Below are 16,851 nucleotides of genomic sequence, written 5' to 3' on the forward strand. Positions count from 1 at the left end.
AACCAGAATTGGTTTCGAACTACGGAGCCACCCAAGGATCCTGAAGAGTCCATTTGTGGAGATGAGCTCCTGGACTCCCGTTAAGAAGACATGTTGTCAACCTCTAGATCCCTTACATGCCTGCACTTTTCGGCTTGCTGCTGCTGCAATCCACGCGTTTTAGATCTGCATAACTCCACCTCTTTAAACACAGCACCCTCACCCCCTGCTGTTCCCACCCGCCTCAACACCGTTGGAAGGGAGGAGAACCAATTAAGGCGGGGGGTGGGGTGGAACGAGCAGCTGTCTACCCTTAGCAGGAGGGCTGCTGATTACTTACCTCTCCTGCTGCTGCTGGCTGTCCAGCAGCAGACTGAAGGTGGCTGCTGCTGTGCGCAGGTGTCACGGGTGTGTTGCCACGAAGATCGTCACGAGTACACAGCCTGACTTCTCGCAGCTGACTTGTTGGTGCTTTGTGTTTCTCGGCAGTGAGGGAGTTAATTCTCTCTCTCTCTCTGGGCTAGATGAGGTCCAGCCTCGCCCAGCTGCAATCAATACTTCTGTAGTGAGACTCCTTCATATACCTGCTGGTCTGTTTGGGAGGTGTCGGTGAAAGCATTTCATTCAGACTGACAGAGCGGATCGTGGTGTTTGGAGTTGCTGAGATAAGTGTATTTGGAAGTGTTTTTTCCCTTTCCTCGCTTTATCATTTATCTCCTTTCCCGTTGGTTTTCCCTCTGTTGTAGTTGAGAAGTTGTTTGTATGCAAGGTGGTTTTGGTTTTTCCCCTGTACTGTCTCGTTCGTCTAAATACTGTGTTTGGGCATATTATTTCTTGTTCCCTTTGGTTGTGATCGGGGTCCTTCTCAGGACTAGATTACTGAGGTGCAGGGATCTTCAGGAGGTAGGGGTTACGCTGGCGGCCTGGACCTCTGTACCTTTAACAGTACCTCCAGGTTGAGGGATTAGTCAGGGCCCCAGCTTAGGGTCAGCTTAGGCCCCCTACCTCCAGTATACAGTGACAGCGTGACATTTTCACCGACCCACTTAGTTTTTCTCCAGCTACTATGGATCCAGTAGCCGGTCTAGCTCGGCAATTGCAGAGTTTGTCCATGGAGCTGGCGGACGTTAGGTCCAAGGTTTGGCATCCTCAGGAGCAAGCCGGACCAGAACCTAAAGTAGCTCTCCCTGATAGGTTCACTGGGGGGCGGGACAAGTTTTTTGTTTTCCGGGAGGCATGTAAATTGTACTTTCGGCTGCGGCCTCGGTCATCGGGGAGTGAAGAACAAAGGGTGGGAATTGTCATCTCGCTCCTACAAGGGGACCCACAATCTTGGGCGTTCTCTCTTCCCCCGGGTTCCCCGGCTCTCCAGTCAGTGGATAGGTTTTTCGCTGCCCTGGGACTCGTATATGATGACCCAGATCGGTTCTCCCTTGCTGAGTCTAAGTTACGTAGGATCCAGCAGGGAGATCGTCCGGCGGAGGAATTCTGTTCGGAGTTCCGTAGGTGGGCCACGGACACCCAGTGGAATGACCCGGCTCTTAGGAGCCAGTTTTGTCATGGTTTATCCGACAAATTACAGGATGTGTTGGCACAGTATGACTCTCCCGTGTCTCTGGAAGCCGCTATGGCCCTTGCTATTCGCGTGGACAGACGGCTTCGGGAGAGGTGCGGGATAACTCTACCCCCTGTGATGACTCCACCTCCTACAAGGTCCCCTCATATGGTGGTTCCCCTGGTCAGTCCAGAGGAGCCTATGCAATTAGGAGGGACATCATTTCGGGGGAGGGGACCGGTGGTGCGCCATAAGGCAGGAAGGTGTTTCTTCTGCGGGAGAAAGGGACATTTTATTGGGGGGTGTCCATCCCGTCCCTTGCAGAGTGAAGAGTCGTCGGAAAACTGTTGATCCCAGGTTGTGTGGTGGACGGCAATCTGGGAGTAGGTATTTCGTCCCTAGGTTCGTCTCAGTTTCTCGTACCGGCGGAGGTGGTGGTGGGTACGAGAACTGAGAGGATATCTGTTCTTCTGGATAGTGGGGCCGGGGCTAATCTGGTTGATGCTCGGTTTGCCCGGGTTCAAGGTATGCGGTTGAGTGAGTTGGCTAAACCCATCCCCATATTCTCGATCGATGCCAGGCCTCTCGGGCAGGGAAGTTTTTTGCAAGTTGTGCATGACGTAAAACTTCAAGTGGGGGCAATACATAAAGAACTGTTGTCTTGCTACGTGTTGGAGGGTCTTCCCACTCCTATTGTGTTGGGCCTTCCTTGGTTAGCTAAGCATAACCCGGTTATTAATTGGCAAACCAGGGAGATAAGCCAATGGAGTAAATTCTGTAATAAAAACTGCATGAACACGGTCATTGGTGCGGTTACTCCTTGGGTCTTACCTCCATTTCTGGCGGACTTTGAGGATGTATTCTCGGAGAAAGGGTGTCAGGAACTACCTCCTCATCGCGTGTATGACTGTTCTGTAAAATTGCTCCCTGAGGCCAAGTTACCTAAAGCTAGGTTGTATAACCTTTCTGGTCCTGAGAGGCAGGCCATGAAGGATTATATCTCAGAAAGTCTGGCTAAGGGGCATATTAGACCTTCATCTTCACCAGTGGCTGCGGGGTTCTTCTTTGTTAAAAAGAAAGATGGAGGCCTACGCCCTTGCCTGGATTTCCGTGAACTTAATCGGATTACGGTCCGAGATCCGTATCCGCTCCCACTTATTCCCGATCTCTTTAATCAGATCGTGGGCGCCAAATGGTTCTCTAAGTTGGATCTCAGGGGGGCGTACAATCTGATTAGGATGAAGGAGGGGGATGAGTGGAAGACGGCGTTTAACACTCCGGAGGGGCATTATGAGAACCTTGTCATGCCATTCGGTCTGACTAATGCCCCGGCGGTGTTCCAACACTTTGTTAATGACATTTTTCGCCGCTTGGTGGGACAGTTTGTTGTCATATATCTGGATGATATCCTAATTTACTCGCCGGATCTGGTGTCTCATCAGGAGCACGTTAGGCAGGTGTTACAGATCTTGCGGGATAATAAGCTGTATGCCAAGTGGGAAAAGTGTGTGTTCGCCGTACAGGAACTCCAGTTTTTAGGTTTTCTGGTTTCAGCGTCCGGTTTTCGTATGGACCCTGGGAAAGTGCGGGCAGTTCTTGAGTGGGATCGGAGAGAGAATCTTAAGGCACTACAACGTTTCCTGGGGTTTGCTAATTATTACCGAAAGTTCATTCGTAATTTCTCGTCCATGGTTAAGCCTCTCACTGACATGACTAAAAAGGGGACGGATTTTTCTAGGTGGTCTGACAAGGCTTGTCAAGCATTCTCCTCTTTGAAAAAATGTTTTGCCTCGGCGCCCATACTCATTCAACCTGATGCGTCTCAGACATTCATTGTAGAGGTAGACGCTTCCGAGGTAGGGGTGGGAGCAGTATTGTCACAGGGTTCGTCCCCTGGTAAGTGGCATCCGTGCGCCTTTTTCTCTAAAAAATTGTCGTCCGCGGAGAGGAATTACGATGTCGGCAATAGGGAACTCTTGGCCATTAAGTTAGCTTTTCAGGAGTGGCGCCATTTTCTGGAGGGGGCAGTTCATCCGGTCACCGTCATCACCGATCACAAGAACCTGCTATATCTGGAGTCCGCGAAACGTCTGAATCCCAGACAAGCTAGGTGGTCATTGTTTTTTACCAGGTTTAATTTTGTCGTTACATATCGTCCTGGGTCAAAAAATGTAAAGGCGGATGCCTTATCTCGTAGTTTCCCGGGGGCCGGGAATACGGACGACCCGATTCCTATCCTTCAGGAGGGGGTGGTGGTTTCGGCAGTATGCTCTGAGCTGGAGGAGGAGGTATTGGAGGCTCAGGGGGACGCCCCTGTTGGACCTCCAGGGAGATTGTTTGTTCCAGATCAGTTGCGACAAAAGGTGATCGAGGCACACCATAACTCAGTTTTTGCAGGACACCCGGGGAGTAAAGCAACTGTGGATCTCCTCTCGCGTCGGTTTTGGTGGCCTAATTTACATAAGGAGGTGGTAACTTTTGTCGCGTCCTGTGGGGTTTGTGTGCGCTCTAAGACCTCACATACCCGTCCGTCTGGGGCCCTCTTACCTTTGAAGATCCTGGCGCGTCCTTGGACTCATCTGTCTATGGACTTTATTACGGACCTCCCTCCGTCTTCGGGTAAAACGGTCATACTCGTTGTAGTGGACAGGTTCAGCAAGATGGCACATTTTATCGCTCTTCCGGCTCTCCCTAATGCTAAAACTCTTGCGCAGGTGTTCATTGGGGAGATTGTGAGGCTTCACGGGGTACCCTCCGAGGTGGTGTCTGATCGGGGGTCTCAGTTTGTGTCTAAGTTCTGGAAGGCGTTTTGTGCACGGCGGGGGATGCAGTTGTCATTCTCATCGGCTTTTCATCCTCAGACCAATGGTCAGACGGAACGTATGAACCAGAGCTTGGAGACATATCTCCGGTGTTTTGTGTCAGAGAACCAGGAGGACTGGGCTTCTTTCTTACCTCTGGCAGAGTTTGCTCTTAATAATAGGCGGAGCGAGTCCACTGGTAAGTCCCCGTTTTTTGGGGCATATGGTTTTCACCCCCAGTTTTGTACTTTCAGTGGGGGGGGCTCTTCGGGGGTTCCTGAGGAGGAACGATTTTCCTCATCACTCGCTTCAGTATGGAGAGGGGTGCTGAAGAATCTGAATACTATGGGGAACCGATACAAACGTATGGCTGATAGGAGGAGAGTGTCTGGTCCGGACCTAAGTGTGAACGATCGGGTATGGTTGTCTACCAGGAATATAAAACTTAAGGTTCCCTCCTGGAAACTGGGTCCCAGGTTCATCGGGCCGTACAGAATCAGTTCTATTATTAATCCGGTGGCATTCCATCTTGACCTCCCCCCTACGTTTAAAATTCACAACGTGTTTCACAGATCATTGCTTAAGAGGTATGTGGCGCCGGTGGTACCGTCACTTTTACCTCCCCCTCCAGTGGTTGTCAATGGTAACTTGGAGTTCCAGGTATCGAGGGTCATTGATTCACGCTTTAATCGCCGGTCCCTTCAGTACCTGGTTCATTGGAAGGGGTATGGTCCTGAGGAGAGGATGTGGGTTCCTGCGTCGGATATTAACGCAGACCGGTTAGTTCGGGCCTTCCACACGACTCACCCGGATAAACCTGGCCCTGAGGGTCCGGAGGCCCCTCGTAGAAGGGGGGGTACTGTCACGGGTGTGTTGCCACGAAGATCGTCACGAGTACACAGCCTGACTTCTCGCAGCTGACTTGTTGGTGCTTTGTGTTTCTCGGCAGTGAGGGAGTTAATTCTCTCTCTCTCTCTGGGCTAGATGAGGTCCAGCCTCGCCCAGCTGCAATCAATACTTCTGTAGTGAGACTCCTTCATATACCTGCTGGTCTGTTTGGGAGGTGTCGGTGAAAGCATTTCATTCAGACTGACAGAGCGGATCGTGGTGTTTGGAGTTGCTGAGATAAGTGTATTTGGAAGTGTTTTTTCCCTTTCCTCGCTTTATCATTTATCTCCTTTCCCGTTGGTTTTCCCTCTGTTGTAGTTGAGAAGTTGTTTGTATGCAAGGTGGTTTTGGTTTTTCCCTTGTACTGTCTCGTTCGTCTAAATACTGTGTTTGGGCATATTATTTCTTGTTCCCTTTGGTTGTGATCGGGGTCCTTCTCAGGACTAGATTACTGAGGTGCAGGGATCTTCAGGAGGTAGGGGTTACGCTGGCGGCCTGGACCTCTGTACCTTTAACAGTACCTCCAGGTTGAGGGATTAGTCAGGGCCCCAGCTTAGGGTCAGCTTAGGCCCCCTACCTCCAGTATACAGTGACAGCGTGACAGCAGGTATATAAAGGCTCAGAGCCTATTATGACACGCGCAGCCAGCGTTCCATTGCCACATTCCATCTACTGCAGGCAGGATACCTGGCTGGCTGAATGTCGCTGAGAAGCTCACAGAGACCGCCATAAGCAACAGTTTAACAGAATGCCACAGACTAATCAACCAAACTTTTTGGGTTGGGTTCTCTTTTATAGTCTGCAGGCATTAATTGAAAGAAGTCAGTGTTCCAGCAGAGGGAGACAACGTTTCAGAAAAGGCATTGTAGCAAACCAAAAAAGAAATTTTAAGCGCAGCAGAGTAACCAGCGCACATACCTGTTAGCTCAGGTGAGTTTAAAAGGCTTCTGTTGATAACAAGGGCATTTGCTAAATAGATGGTGTGTGTGCAACAATATACTGAAAGGTCAATTATATTGTGCAGCTTATCTCACCACCTGTAGTTATTTAGGTGAAAGCTCCAAAATGCTTGCCTAATATGTCTGTTTATCCAAAAGGAAGTAAAGAGGGAGAGCTAGAAAGATAGCATTGCGTTACAATACATGGCAATGCAATGCACAGTTGCTGAAGTTGAACCAAAATGAGCTTGTCATCTGGCTTCTGCAACTTTGAACATGAAAAATCCAATGAGGAGAAGAAAAGCAAAGCCAAAGAGTCCATCCCAAAATCCGACAAACAAGCAAAATGAACAAAAAACATTGAATTCAATACTTTCTGATTTTAGAAACTGCATTAAAGAAGGGGTGCACCGGTCCTGGAGATACTGCAATACCAGGTCAATGCGTGGAGTGGACAGAGCAAGCTCTTTTTCCATCTCCCTGTTCTAAAAATCCATTTAATATATGGTCCGCAGATAGGGGACGTATCAGATATTAAACTGATAAGAACAGATACTACACTTGATCTTAGCCAAAAGGCCGAGAAGCGATAACCAGAATTGGTTTCGAACTACGGAGCCACCCAAGGATCCTGAAGAGTCCATTTGTGGAGATGAGCTCCTGGACTCCCGTTAAGAAGACATGTTGTCAACCTCTAGATCCCTAACATGCCTGCACTTTTCGGCTTGCTGCTGCTGCAATCCACGCGTTTTAGATCTGCATAACTCCACCTCTTTAAACACAGCACCCTCACCCCCTGCTGTTCCCACCCGCCTCAACACCGTTGGAAGGGAGGAGAACCAATTAAGGCGGGGGGTGGGGTGGAACGAGCAGCTGTCTACCCTTAGCAGGAGGGCTGCTGATTACTTACCTCTCCTGCTGCTGCTGGCTGTCCAGCAGCAGACTGAAGGTGGCTGCTGCTGTGCGCAGGTATATAAAGGCTCAGAGCCTATTATGACACGCGCAGCCAGCGTTCCATTGCCACATTCCATCTACTGCAGGCAGGATACCTGGCTGGCTGAATGTCACTGAGAAGCTCACAGAGACCGCCATAAGCAACAGTTTAACAGAATGCCACAGACTAATCAACCAAACTTTTTGGGTTGGGTTCTCTTTTATAGTCTGCAGGCATTAATTGAAAGAAGTCAGTGTTCCAGCAGAGGGAGACAACGTTTCAGAAAAGGCATTGTAGCAAACCAAAAAAGAAATTTTAAGCGCAGCAGAGTAACCAGCGCACATACCTGTTAGCTCAGGTGAGTTTAAAAGGCTGCTGTTGATAACAAGGGCATTTGCTAAATAGATGGTGTGTGTGCAACAATATACTGAAAGGTCAATTATATTGTGCAGTTTATCTCACCACCTGTAGTTATTTAGGTGAAAGCTCCAAAATGCTTGCCTAATATGTCTGTTTATCCAAAAGGAAGTAAAGAGGGAGAGCTAGAAAGATAGCATTGCGTTACATTACATGGCAATGCAATGCACAGTTGCTGAAGTTGAACCAAAATGAGCTTGTCATCTGGCTTCTGCAACTTTGAACATGAAAAATCCAATGAGGAGAAGAAAAGCAAAGCCAAAGAGTCCATCCCAAAATCCGACAAACAAGCAAAATGAACAAAAAACATTGAATTCAATACTTTCTGATTTTAGAAACTGCATTAAAGAAGGGGTGCACCGGTCCTGGAGATACTGCAATACCAGGTCAATGCGTGGAGTGGACAGAGCAAGCTCTTTTTCCATCTCCCTGTTCTAAAAATCCATTTAATATATGGTCCCCAGATAGGGGACGTATCAGATATTAAACTGATAAGAACAGATACTACACTTGATCTTAGCCAAAAGGCCGAGAAGCGATAACCAGAATTGGTTTCGAACTACGGAGCCACCCAAGGATCCTGAAGAGTCCATTTGTGGAGATGAGCTCCTGGACTCCCGTTAAGAAGACATGTTGTCAACCTCTAGATCCCTTACATGCCTGCACTTTTCGGCTTGCTGCTGCTGCAATCCACGCGTTTTAGATCTGCATAACTCCACCTCTTTAAACACAGCACCCTCACCCCCTGCTGTTCCCACCCGCCTCAACACCGTTGGAAGGGAGGAGAACCAATTAAGGCGGGGGGTGGGGTGGAACGAGCAGCTGTCTACCCTTAGCAGGAGGGCTGCTGATTACTTACCTCTCCTGCTGCTGCTGCTGGCTGTCCAGCAGCAGACTGAAGGTGGCTGCTGCTGTGCGCAGGTATATAAAGGCTCAGAGCCTATTATGACACGCGCAGCCAGCGTTCCATTGCCACATTCCATCTACTGCAGGCAGGATACCTGGCTGGCTGAATGTCGCTGAGAAGCTCACAGAGACCGCCATAAGCAACAGTTTAACAGAATGCCACAGACTAATCAACCAAACTTTTTGGGTTGGGTTCTCTTTTATAGTCTGCAGGCATTAATTGAAAGAAGTCAGTGTTCCAGCAGAGGGAGACAACGTTTCAGAAAAGGCATTGTAGCAAACCAAAAAAGAAATTTTAAGCGCAGCAGAGTAACCAGCGCACATACCTGTTAGCTCAGGTGAGTTTAAAAGGCTGCTGTTGATAACAAGGGCATTTGCTAAATAGATGGTGTGTGTGCAACAATATACTGAAAGGTCAATTATATTGTGCAGCTTATCTCACCACCTGTAGTTATTTAGGTGAAAGCTCCAAAATGCTTGCCTAATATGTCTGTTTATCCAAAAGGAAGTAAAGAGGGAGAGCTAGAAAGATAGCATTGCGTTACATTACATGGCAATGCAATGCACAGTTGCTGAAGTTGAACCAAAATGAGCTTGTCATCTGGCTTCTGCAACTTTGAACATGAAAAATCCAATGAGGAGAAGAAAAGCAAAGCCAAAGAGTCCATCCCAAAATCCGACAAACAAGCAAAATGAACAAAAAACATTGAATTCAATACTTTCTGATTTTAGAAACTGCATTAAAGAAGGGGTGCACCGGTCCTGGAGATACTGCAATACCAGGTCAATGCGTGGAGTGGACAGAGCAAGCTCTTTTTCCATCTCCCTGTTCTAAAAATCCATTTAATATATGGTCCCCAGATAGGGGACGTATCAGATATTAAACTGATAAGAACAGATACTACACTTGATCTTAGCCAAAAGGCCGAGAAGCGATAACCAGAATTGGTTTCGAACTACGGAGCCACCCAAGGATCCTGAAGAGTCCATTTGTGGAGATGAGCTCCTGGACTCCCGTTAAGAAGACATGTTGTCAACCTCTAGATCCCTTACATGCCTGCACTTTTCGGCTTGCTGCTGCTGCAATCCACGCGTTTTAGATCTGCATAACTCCACCTCTTTAAACACAGCACCCTCACCCCCTGCTGTTCCCACCCGCCTCAACACCGTTGGAAGGGAGGAGAACCAATTAAGGCGGGGGGTGGGGTGGAACGAGCAGCTGTCTACCCTTAGCAGGAGGGCTGCTGATTACTTACCTCTCCTGCTGCTGCTGGCTGTCCAGCAGCAGACTGAAGGTGGCTGCTGCTGTGCGCAGGTATATAAAGGCTCAGAGCCTATTATGACACGCGCAGCCAGCGTTCCATTGTCACATTCCATCTACTGCAGGCAGGATACCTGGCTGGCTGAATGTCGCTGAGAAGCTCACAGAGACCGCCATAAGCAACAGTTTAACAGAATGCCACAGACTAATCAACCAAACTTTTTGGGTTGGGTTCTCTTTTATAGTCTGCAGGCATTAATTGAAAGAAGTCAGTGTTCCAGCAGAGGGAGACAACGTTTCAGAAAAGGCATTGTAGCAAACCAAAAAAGAAATTTTAAGCGCAGCAGAGTAACCAGCGCACATACCTGTTAGCTCAGGTGAGTTTAAAAGGCTGCTGTTGATAACAAGGGCATTTGCTAAATAGATGGTGTGTGTGCAACAATATACTGAAAGGTCAATTATATTGTGCAGCTTATCTCACCACCTGTAGTTATTTAGGTGAAAGCTCCAAAATACTTGCCTAATATGTCTGTTTATCCAAAAGGAAGTAAAGAGGGAGAGCTAGAAAGATAGCATTGCGTTACATTACATGGCAATGCAATGCACAGTTGCTGAAGTTGAACCAAAATGAGCTTGTCATCTGGCTTCTGCAACTTTGAACATGAAAAATCCAATGAGGAGAAGAAAAGCAAAGCCAAAGAGTCCATCCCAAAAACCGACAAACAAGCAAAATGAACAAAAAACATTGAATTCAATACTTTCTGATTTTAGAAACTGCATTAAAGAAGGGGTGCACCGGTCCTGGAGATACTGCAATACCAGGTCAATGCGTGGAGTGGACAGAGCAAGCTCTTTTTCCATCTCCCTGTTCTAAAAATCCATTTAATATATGGTCCCCAGATAGGGGACGTATCAGATATTAAACTGATAAGAACAGATTTTTTTTTTAATTTGGCTATCCCCCACATGGGGATAAAAACCGTTTATTTAAAATTTAACAAATTACAGAAATAAAACCATTACATCCACATTACACTTTCGGGACTTCAAAGAAAAATAAAAATTCCATCACAGCAAATTTTACAAGACTTCAAATATTCCATAGGTTAAAAAGCCATTTGCCTGCCAACTTTACATTCTTTTTCCTGTCCAATAAATAGTATATGTACATTTCACTTTTACAAAAGGCTAAAACATCATCTACTGGTAACATTTCATGTTTAAAAACAGCAATATTTCTAGCATTCCAGAGCGCTATCTTGGCACAATTCACTGTCTTCCACGCCATTATTTTTTGGTCCATTGTTGGGCATTCCAGAAGACCATATAACACTGATGCAAAATTAAAGTCCTTGAGGTCCACCATTTTCTCCAGCAGGGGGATTAATCTTCTCCAGAACTCTTTAGCAAAAGCACAAGTCCATAAAAGATGCTTCACTGTCTCTTCTTCTTGACAACCTTCTCTTGGGCAGATGGCAGACCTCACAAAACCTCTTCTGTACTGGAATGCCCGGCAAGGAAGACAGTGGTGTGCGCAGCTCCAAGACATGTCTTTCTGTACATTAAAAAGATAAGGGGCGTTAATCATTTTCCATATGTGTACAGTTTTGTCATCATCATAACGTTCAATATCACACAACGTCACATCAGTACTAATTTGTTTGAGTAGTGTCTTGCTGTTACATAGATCCCCTGTCTGTTTCTTATTCAAATTAAAATCAAGAATAATTTTCTTTAAAATCTCATAATGTGCAGGCAGGTTAAAAGCATAAGGAAAGGATAAAACCGTTTCAAACCAACCAAACCTTCTCATGAGAAAACCAGTGTTAAAACGCATAAAATAGGAAAGGTAATTATCTTTAAAAAGGGTTTTAAAACAGAAACAGAAAAAATGTATTAAAAGAAACTTATCTAAAACAGGGAAATCTTTCCCACCTTTAACCTTTGGCTTTGTCACAATTTCTCTTTTGAGTTTCTCCATTTTTGAGCCCCAAAAAAAGGTAAAACATACTTTTGTAATTCGTTTCAACAAATTTGTAGGAGGGGGGAACACCAAACTAAGATATAACAGGATAGGTAATATCACCATTTTTACAATCAGAACTTTACCTTCCATTGACAGCTTTCTCATATTCCACATGCAGATTTTCTGATTAATTTTCTGTGCTGCCGCATCCCAGCTATTAAAACCATTATTAGATTCATTAAAAGAAACACCTAAAATAGTAATGGAATCTGTAACTGCAATTGGTACATCATGTAAACTCATCCCCCCGACATTTAAAATATTACATTTAGTAAGATTAATTTTAAAACCGGAAACTGTACAAAAAGACTGAATTTGGCTTATCGTTTTTTGTATTGAAGGTACATCACATCCAAACACTGCTACATCATCCATATAGCTTACAACTTTAACTTGTAGACCGTTCCCTCCGGGTAAGGGTACTCCACATATTTGCTTATCCCGGCGTATTGTACATAAAAGGGGTTCTATAGCACATATAAAAAGCAGGGGGGACAAAGGGCAACCCTGCTTCACCCCTGATTTTAAAACTACCTCTTTTGTTTTAAAACCATTAACTAAAATCTTACTCGTACAATCATTATAAAAAGCTTTAAGAGACAATAAAAACCCACCCGGAATGCCCATTTTTTCTAAAACTTTAAAAAGATAAAAATGAGACACGCGGTCAAAAGCTTTCTCAAAATCCACCGCTAGGATTGACATCTTTGTCTTTCTGGTTTTTACATCTTCAATACAATCTTTCACCAGGTTTAAATTGTCCCAGATACTACGCCCAGGTACCCCGCATACCTGATTTGCATGAATTACTTTATGTATCACTTTTTTCAACCGATTTGCACAGATCTTAGCCATAATTTTGTAATCACTATTTAAAAGAGTTATCGGCCTCCAGTTTTTAAGATCCGTTTTGTCACCTTTTTTGTATAGTAGTGATACCTCACCTTTCTTCCATGAGTTGAGTAAAACCTTATTATTAAAAACTTCGGAAAACAAATTAAACAAATCATCTTTTAAAATATCATAAAAACTTATATAAAACTCTATGGGGATACCATCAGGGCCGGGCACTTTACCATTTTTAAAACTCTTCATGGTTTCTAAAATCTCTTCCTCACATAGAGGTTGGGATAAAAAACTTTGGGCATCAGCATCTAGGGTGGACTTGATCTCCCCCAGGAAAGTGTGTATTAAATCATGGTCTACAGTTTTTACATTAAAAAGATCATTAAAATAGACATTTACCTTATCCAATATAACGTTGATATTATTATCTCCATCTATGTTATCAATTATTGTTTTCGCCTGTTTGTTTTTCTTAAAAAAATACCTGGAACAAGTCTCATCCTCTTCTACGTGTTTTACCTTTGAACGAAAAATCAGTTCTTTTCCTTTTTGTTCCAACCACTTTGAAATTTCTCCTTTAAGACTCAATATATCATTACCTACATCCAGACCATTGTCTTTGAATTTGTACAATGTCTGTAACCTGATATTAAGAAAATTATAGATCTCAAACTTTTCTTTAGCTTTTTGTATGCTTTTCTTTATAAAGAAATCTTTAATGTTTATTTTCATTCTATCCCACCAGGAGCTAAAAGAAATATTGGGGTTTTTCCTTTTTCTACACTTTACATAAAACTCAATAAAATCCGATAAAATTTGTGGATCTTTTAAAAGGGACACATTCAATTTCCAAGATTTCTTACCACATTTCTTCTTTCCATTAATCCTCACTCTAAAAGATAAAACCTTGTGATCTGAGAGAATATTAGTTAAAACTTCACATTTCACTGGCAGTATTTTTTCTGAACCTAAAACAAAATCTATCCTGGAGCTACATGTAGAATTGCTCCAGGTGAAACCAGCGTCTATAGGGCTATCCTTGTTACATTCTTTATACACATCAGTTAATTTACAATCATTTATAATATTGCTTAACATTCCAGACGTTTTGTCATAATTTCTACTCACGGAACCGGAGCGTCGGCTTTCGCCTTTTAAAATACAATTAAAATCACCTGCCAGGATAAAAGGTTCAGAAATGTTAATAAATAAAGGTAAAATTTCCAGCATATCAGCCCTTTCATTTTTATCAGGTGACCCATAAAAATTTAAAAACTGCCATCTTGTCCCATCAATAAAAGCCTTAACTAAAAGAATACGACCCGGTAAAATATCTTGGATAAAATCAATAGACACATTTCCCTTAAAAAGTATAGCTACCCCGGCTGATCCGGTTGCATTTGATCCAGACCAGACCGATGGACCATGTTTCCACTCTTCCTTATATTTTTTGTAAGAAATCTTATGAGGGATATGACATTCTTGTAAAAAGAAAACAGAAGCTGTAAAACAGGTTAAAAAATGTAAAACAGTAGCTCTTCTGGTCTTGGATCCTATGCCTCTCACATTGAGGGAAACACCACTAATGTCAGCCATCATAACAAATGGTTAGGAAGAAACAAAAACTGGACTTTACCTATCCGATGGACGGATCAGACCACTTGGACTTTCACCAACGCCCTCTTCTGAATCCACCGTTATCAAAGAGTCTTCATCATCGGAGAAGGAACATTCACTTAAATTAAGACCCGACGCTACTGGGGTGTAGCTCGGAAGGATATTGAGAGAAAGGTTACACTGGGTCTCCATAGGCTGACCATTTAGGTCCTCGTCAGGTGGGTCTCCGAGAGGCTCCGCACTCCCCTGCTGACCCGCAGAGGGTCGTAACACAGGGGCAGGCTGCGCACATGGCGGAGCCTCAGAGTCCCCGGAGGCAGCCAGGTTCGGGGCCCCACCTGGGGCAGCAGAGCCCCGGGACCTCGGGATTCCAGAGTCTACACCCCCGTGAGGGGATGTATCCATCTCCTCCCTATTAGCCACCTCCACGGAACCATTCTTTTTCTTATTATGAGACCTCACCAAATGCCACGTACCGCCCTCGCTCTCGTGAGACCCAGTGGGAATTTTGGGCTCGGTGTCAGCCTTTTGGCGCTCTTTTTTGGCCTTACCGACCGCCCCTTTATGATCTTTCTCAGCCTTCCTTTTAGCCTCCTTATGGTCTTTCAGCCAGCTCCTGGGCTCCTGTGAGTTACCTGTCATTGACTCGGAGGGATTGTTACTAGTCGAAGCGCCCTTATCACCTCCCGAGGCTCCAGGTTGTTGTTCCTCCTCCTGAGGGGTGGTCTGATTGGCCCGTCCATTCCCGGATGTCTTGGACTTCTCCTTTTGTTTTTGTTCATCCTCTCTGAACCTGTGAGGGCAAGAAAAATAGAAATGACCAGGTGTCCGACAAAAAGAGCATTTTTTTTCATTTGGGCACTCCTTTGTGTCATGTTCAGTACTGGCACAATTTCTACAAGTGGCACCACAACTATCCTTAGAGTGCCCATAGAGACCACAATACCTACAGAAAAGTGGCATTCCTGAGAAAAAAAAATCCCCATTAGTTTGCCCTATTTTAAATCGAGCTGGAGGAAGTCTCACACCTCCAGGGAATTTAGGGTCTCTTTCACATTTTACTAAAAACTTCCATTTTGAGGTCCAGATGTTAAACTCATTCAACACTTTCCCAATCAATTTCACACTTTTAAAATAAACTGACAAAAAGGAAATAACCTCTGGTGCTGTTATGAAGGGTGAGAAGATTTTCACAACCACCATCTTTACCTCATCCAGGACGTGCTCGATGATCTGAATCCCTTTTAGACCAGGGCTATTTTCTACCGACTTAACTCTGGACAAAACATCTTTGAAAATACCTTCGCCAGTAAAGGTTACATCATAATCTCCACGTCGAGGATAATCCTGGATAGAAAGGATTTCGTTGGTTCTGACGTGGAGCAGTTTCTCAAGCACGTCCTGGACTACATATCCCAGATTCCGCATATCGGAACCACCAGCCGTAAAGCGGACCCTTATGGTGTTCTTAAGCCTTGCATATAGAGGCACGAGGTTGGGGTCAACCTCCATGGTATGGCGCAACAAAATGCAAATTGCAACCGCCTGCAATCTGCGCCTTCAGAGCTTTGAGATAAAGCACCTGAAGGCTGGGGGATCGCTGCCCGTTACCCTAGGACTAATCCCTCTCCCTAATAGCAGCAGGCAGGTGAAGCCCACCGAAGTGGACGATCCTGCCAGGCCAAGGAGAGGGGTACCTGAGTGCCCTTCAACTGAAACCTCCTGCTGTGAAGCACTTGGTCTCAGCCAAAAGGCCGAGAAGCGATAACCAGAATTGGTTTCGAACTACGGAGCCACCCAAGGATCCTGAAGAGTCCATTTGTGGAGATGAGCTCCTGGACTCCCGTTAAGAAGACATGTTGTCAACCTCTAGATCCCTTACATGCCTGCACTTTTCGGCTTGCTGCTGCTGCAATCCACGCGTTTTAGATCTGCATAACTCCACCTCTTTAAACACAGCACCCTCACCCCCTGCTGTTCCCACCCGCCTCAACACCGTTGGAAGGGAGGAGAACCAATTAAGGCGGGGGGTGGGGTGGAACGAGCAGCTGTCTACCCTTAGCAGGAGGGCTGCTGATTACTTACCTCTCCTGCTGCTGCTGGCTGTCCAGCAGCAGACTGAAGGTGGCTGCTGCTGTGCGCAGGTATATAAAGGCTCAGAGCCTATTATGACACGCGCAGCCAGCGTTCCATTGCCACATTCCATCTACTGCAGGCAGGATACCTGGCTGGCTGAATGTCGCTGAGAAGCTCACAGAGACCGCCATAAGCAACAGTTTAACAGAATGCCACAGACTAATCAACCAAACTTTTTGGGTTGGGTTCTCTTTTATAGTCTGCAGGCATTAATTGAAAGAAGTCAGTGTTCCAGCAGAGGGAGACAACATTTCAGAAAAGGCATTGAAGCAAACCAAAAAAGAAATTTTAAGCGCAGCAGAGTAACCAGCGCACATACCTGTTAGCTCAGGTGAGTTTAAAAGGCTGCTGTTGATAACAAGGGCATTTGCTAAATAGATGGTGTGTGTGCAACAATATACTGAAAGGTCAATTATATTGTGCAGCTTATCTCACCACCTGTAGTTATTTAGGTGAAAGCTCCAAAATGCTTGCCTAATATGTCTGTTTATCCAAAAGGAAGTAAAGAGGGAGAGCTAGAAAGATAGCATTGCGTTACATTACATGG

The 16,851-nt window shown here is 45.3% G+C and overlaps 4 non-coding genes across 4 annotated transcripts; all 4 read right to left on the reverse strand.

The window, feature by feature from the left end:
• Positions 1 to 6,561: 6,561 nt before the first annotated feature.
• On the reverse strand, positions 6,562 to 6,752 carry LOC141240202 (U2 spliceosomal RNA). The gene has a single exon (XR_012305489.1). It is a non-coding gene; the product is annotated as a U2 spliceosomal RNA (small nuclear RNA).
• Positions 6,753 to 7,861: 1,109 nt separating this feature from the next.
• Positions 7,862 to 8,052, reverse strand: LOC141240140 (U2 spliceosomal RNA). The gene has a single exon (XR_012305428.1). It is a non-coding gene; the product is annotated as a U2 spliceosomal RNA (small nuclear RNA).
• Positions 8,053 to 9,164: 1,112 nt separating this feature from the next.
• Positions 9,165 to 9,355, reverse strand: LOC141240142 (U2 spliceosomal RNA). The gene has a single exon (XR_012305430.1). It is a non-coding gene; the product is annotated as a U2 spliceosomal RNA (small nuclear RNA).
• A 1,109-nt stretch (positions 9,356 to 10,464) lies between these two features.
• On the reverse strand, positions 10,465 to 10,662 carry LOC141240212 (U2 spliceosomal RNA). The gene has a single exon (XR_012305498.1). It is a non-coding gene; the product is annotated as a U2 spliceosomal RNA (small nuclear RNA).
• Positions 10,663 to 16,851: the final 6,189 nt, after the last annotated feature.

The sequence above is a fragment of the Phyllobates terribilis genome, unplaced genomic scaffold (assembly GCF_046119375.1).
Source record: "Phyllobates terribilis strain yellow unplaced genomic scaffold, ASM4611937v1 Scaffold_801__1_contigs__length_655404, whole genome shotgun sequence".
NCBI classification, from domain to species: Eukaryota; Metazoa; Chordata; class Amphibia; order Anura; family Dendrobatidae; genus Phyllobates; species Phyllobates terribilis.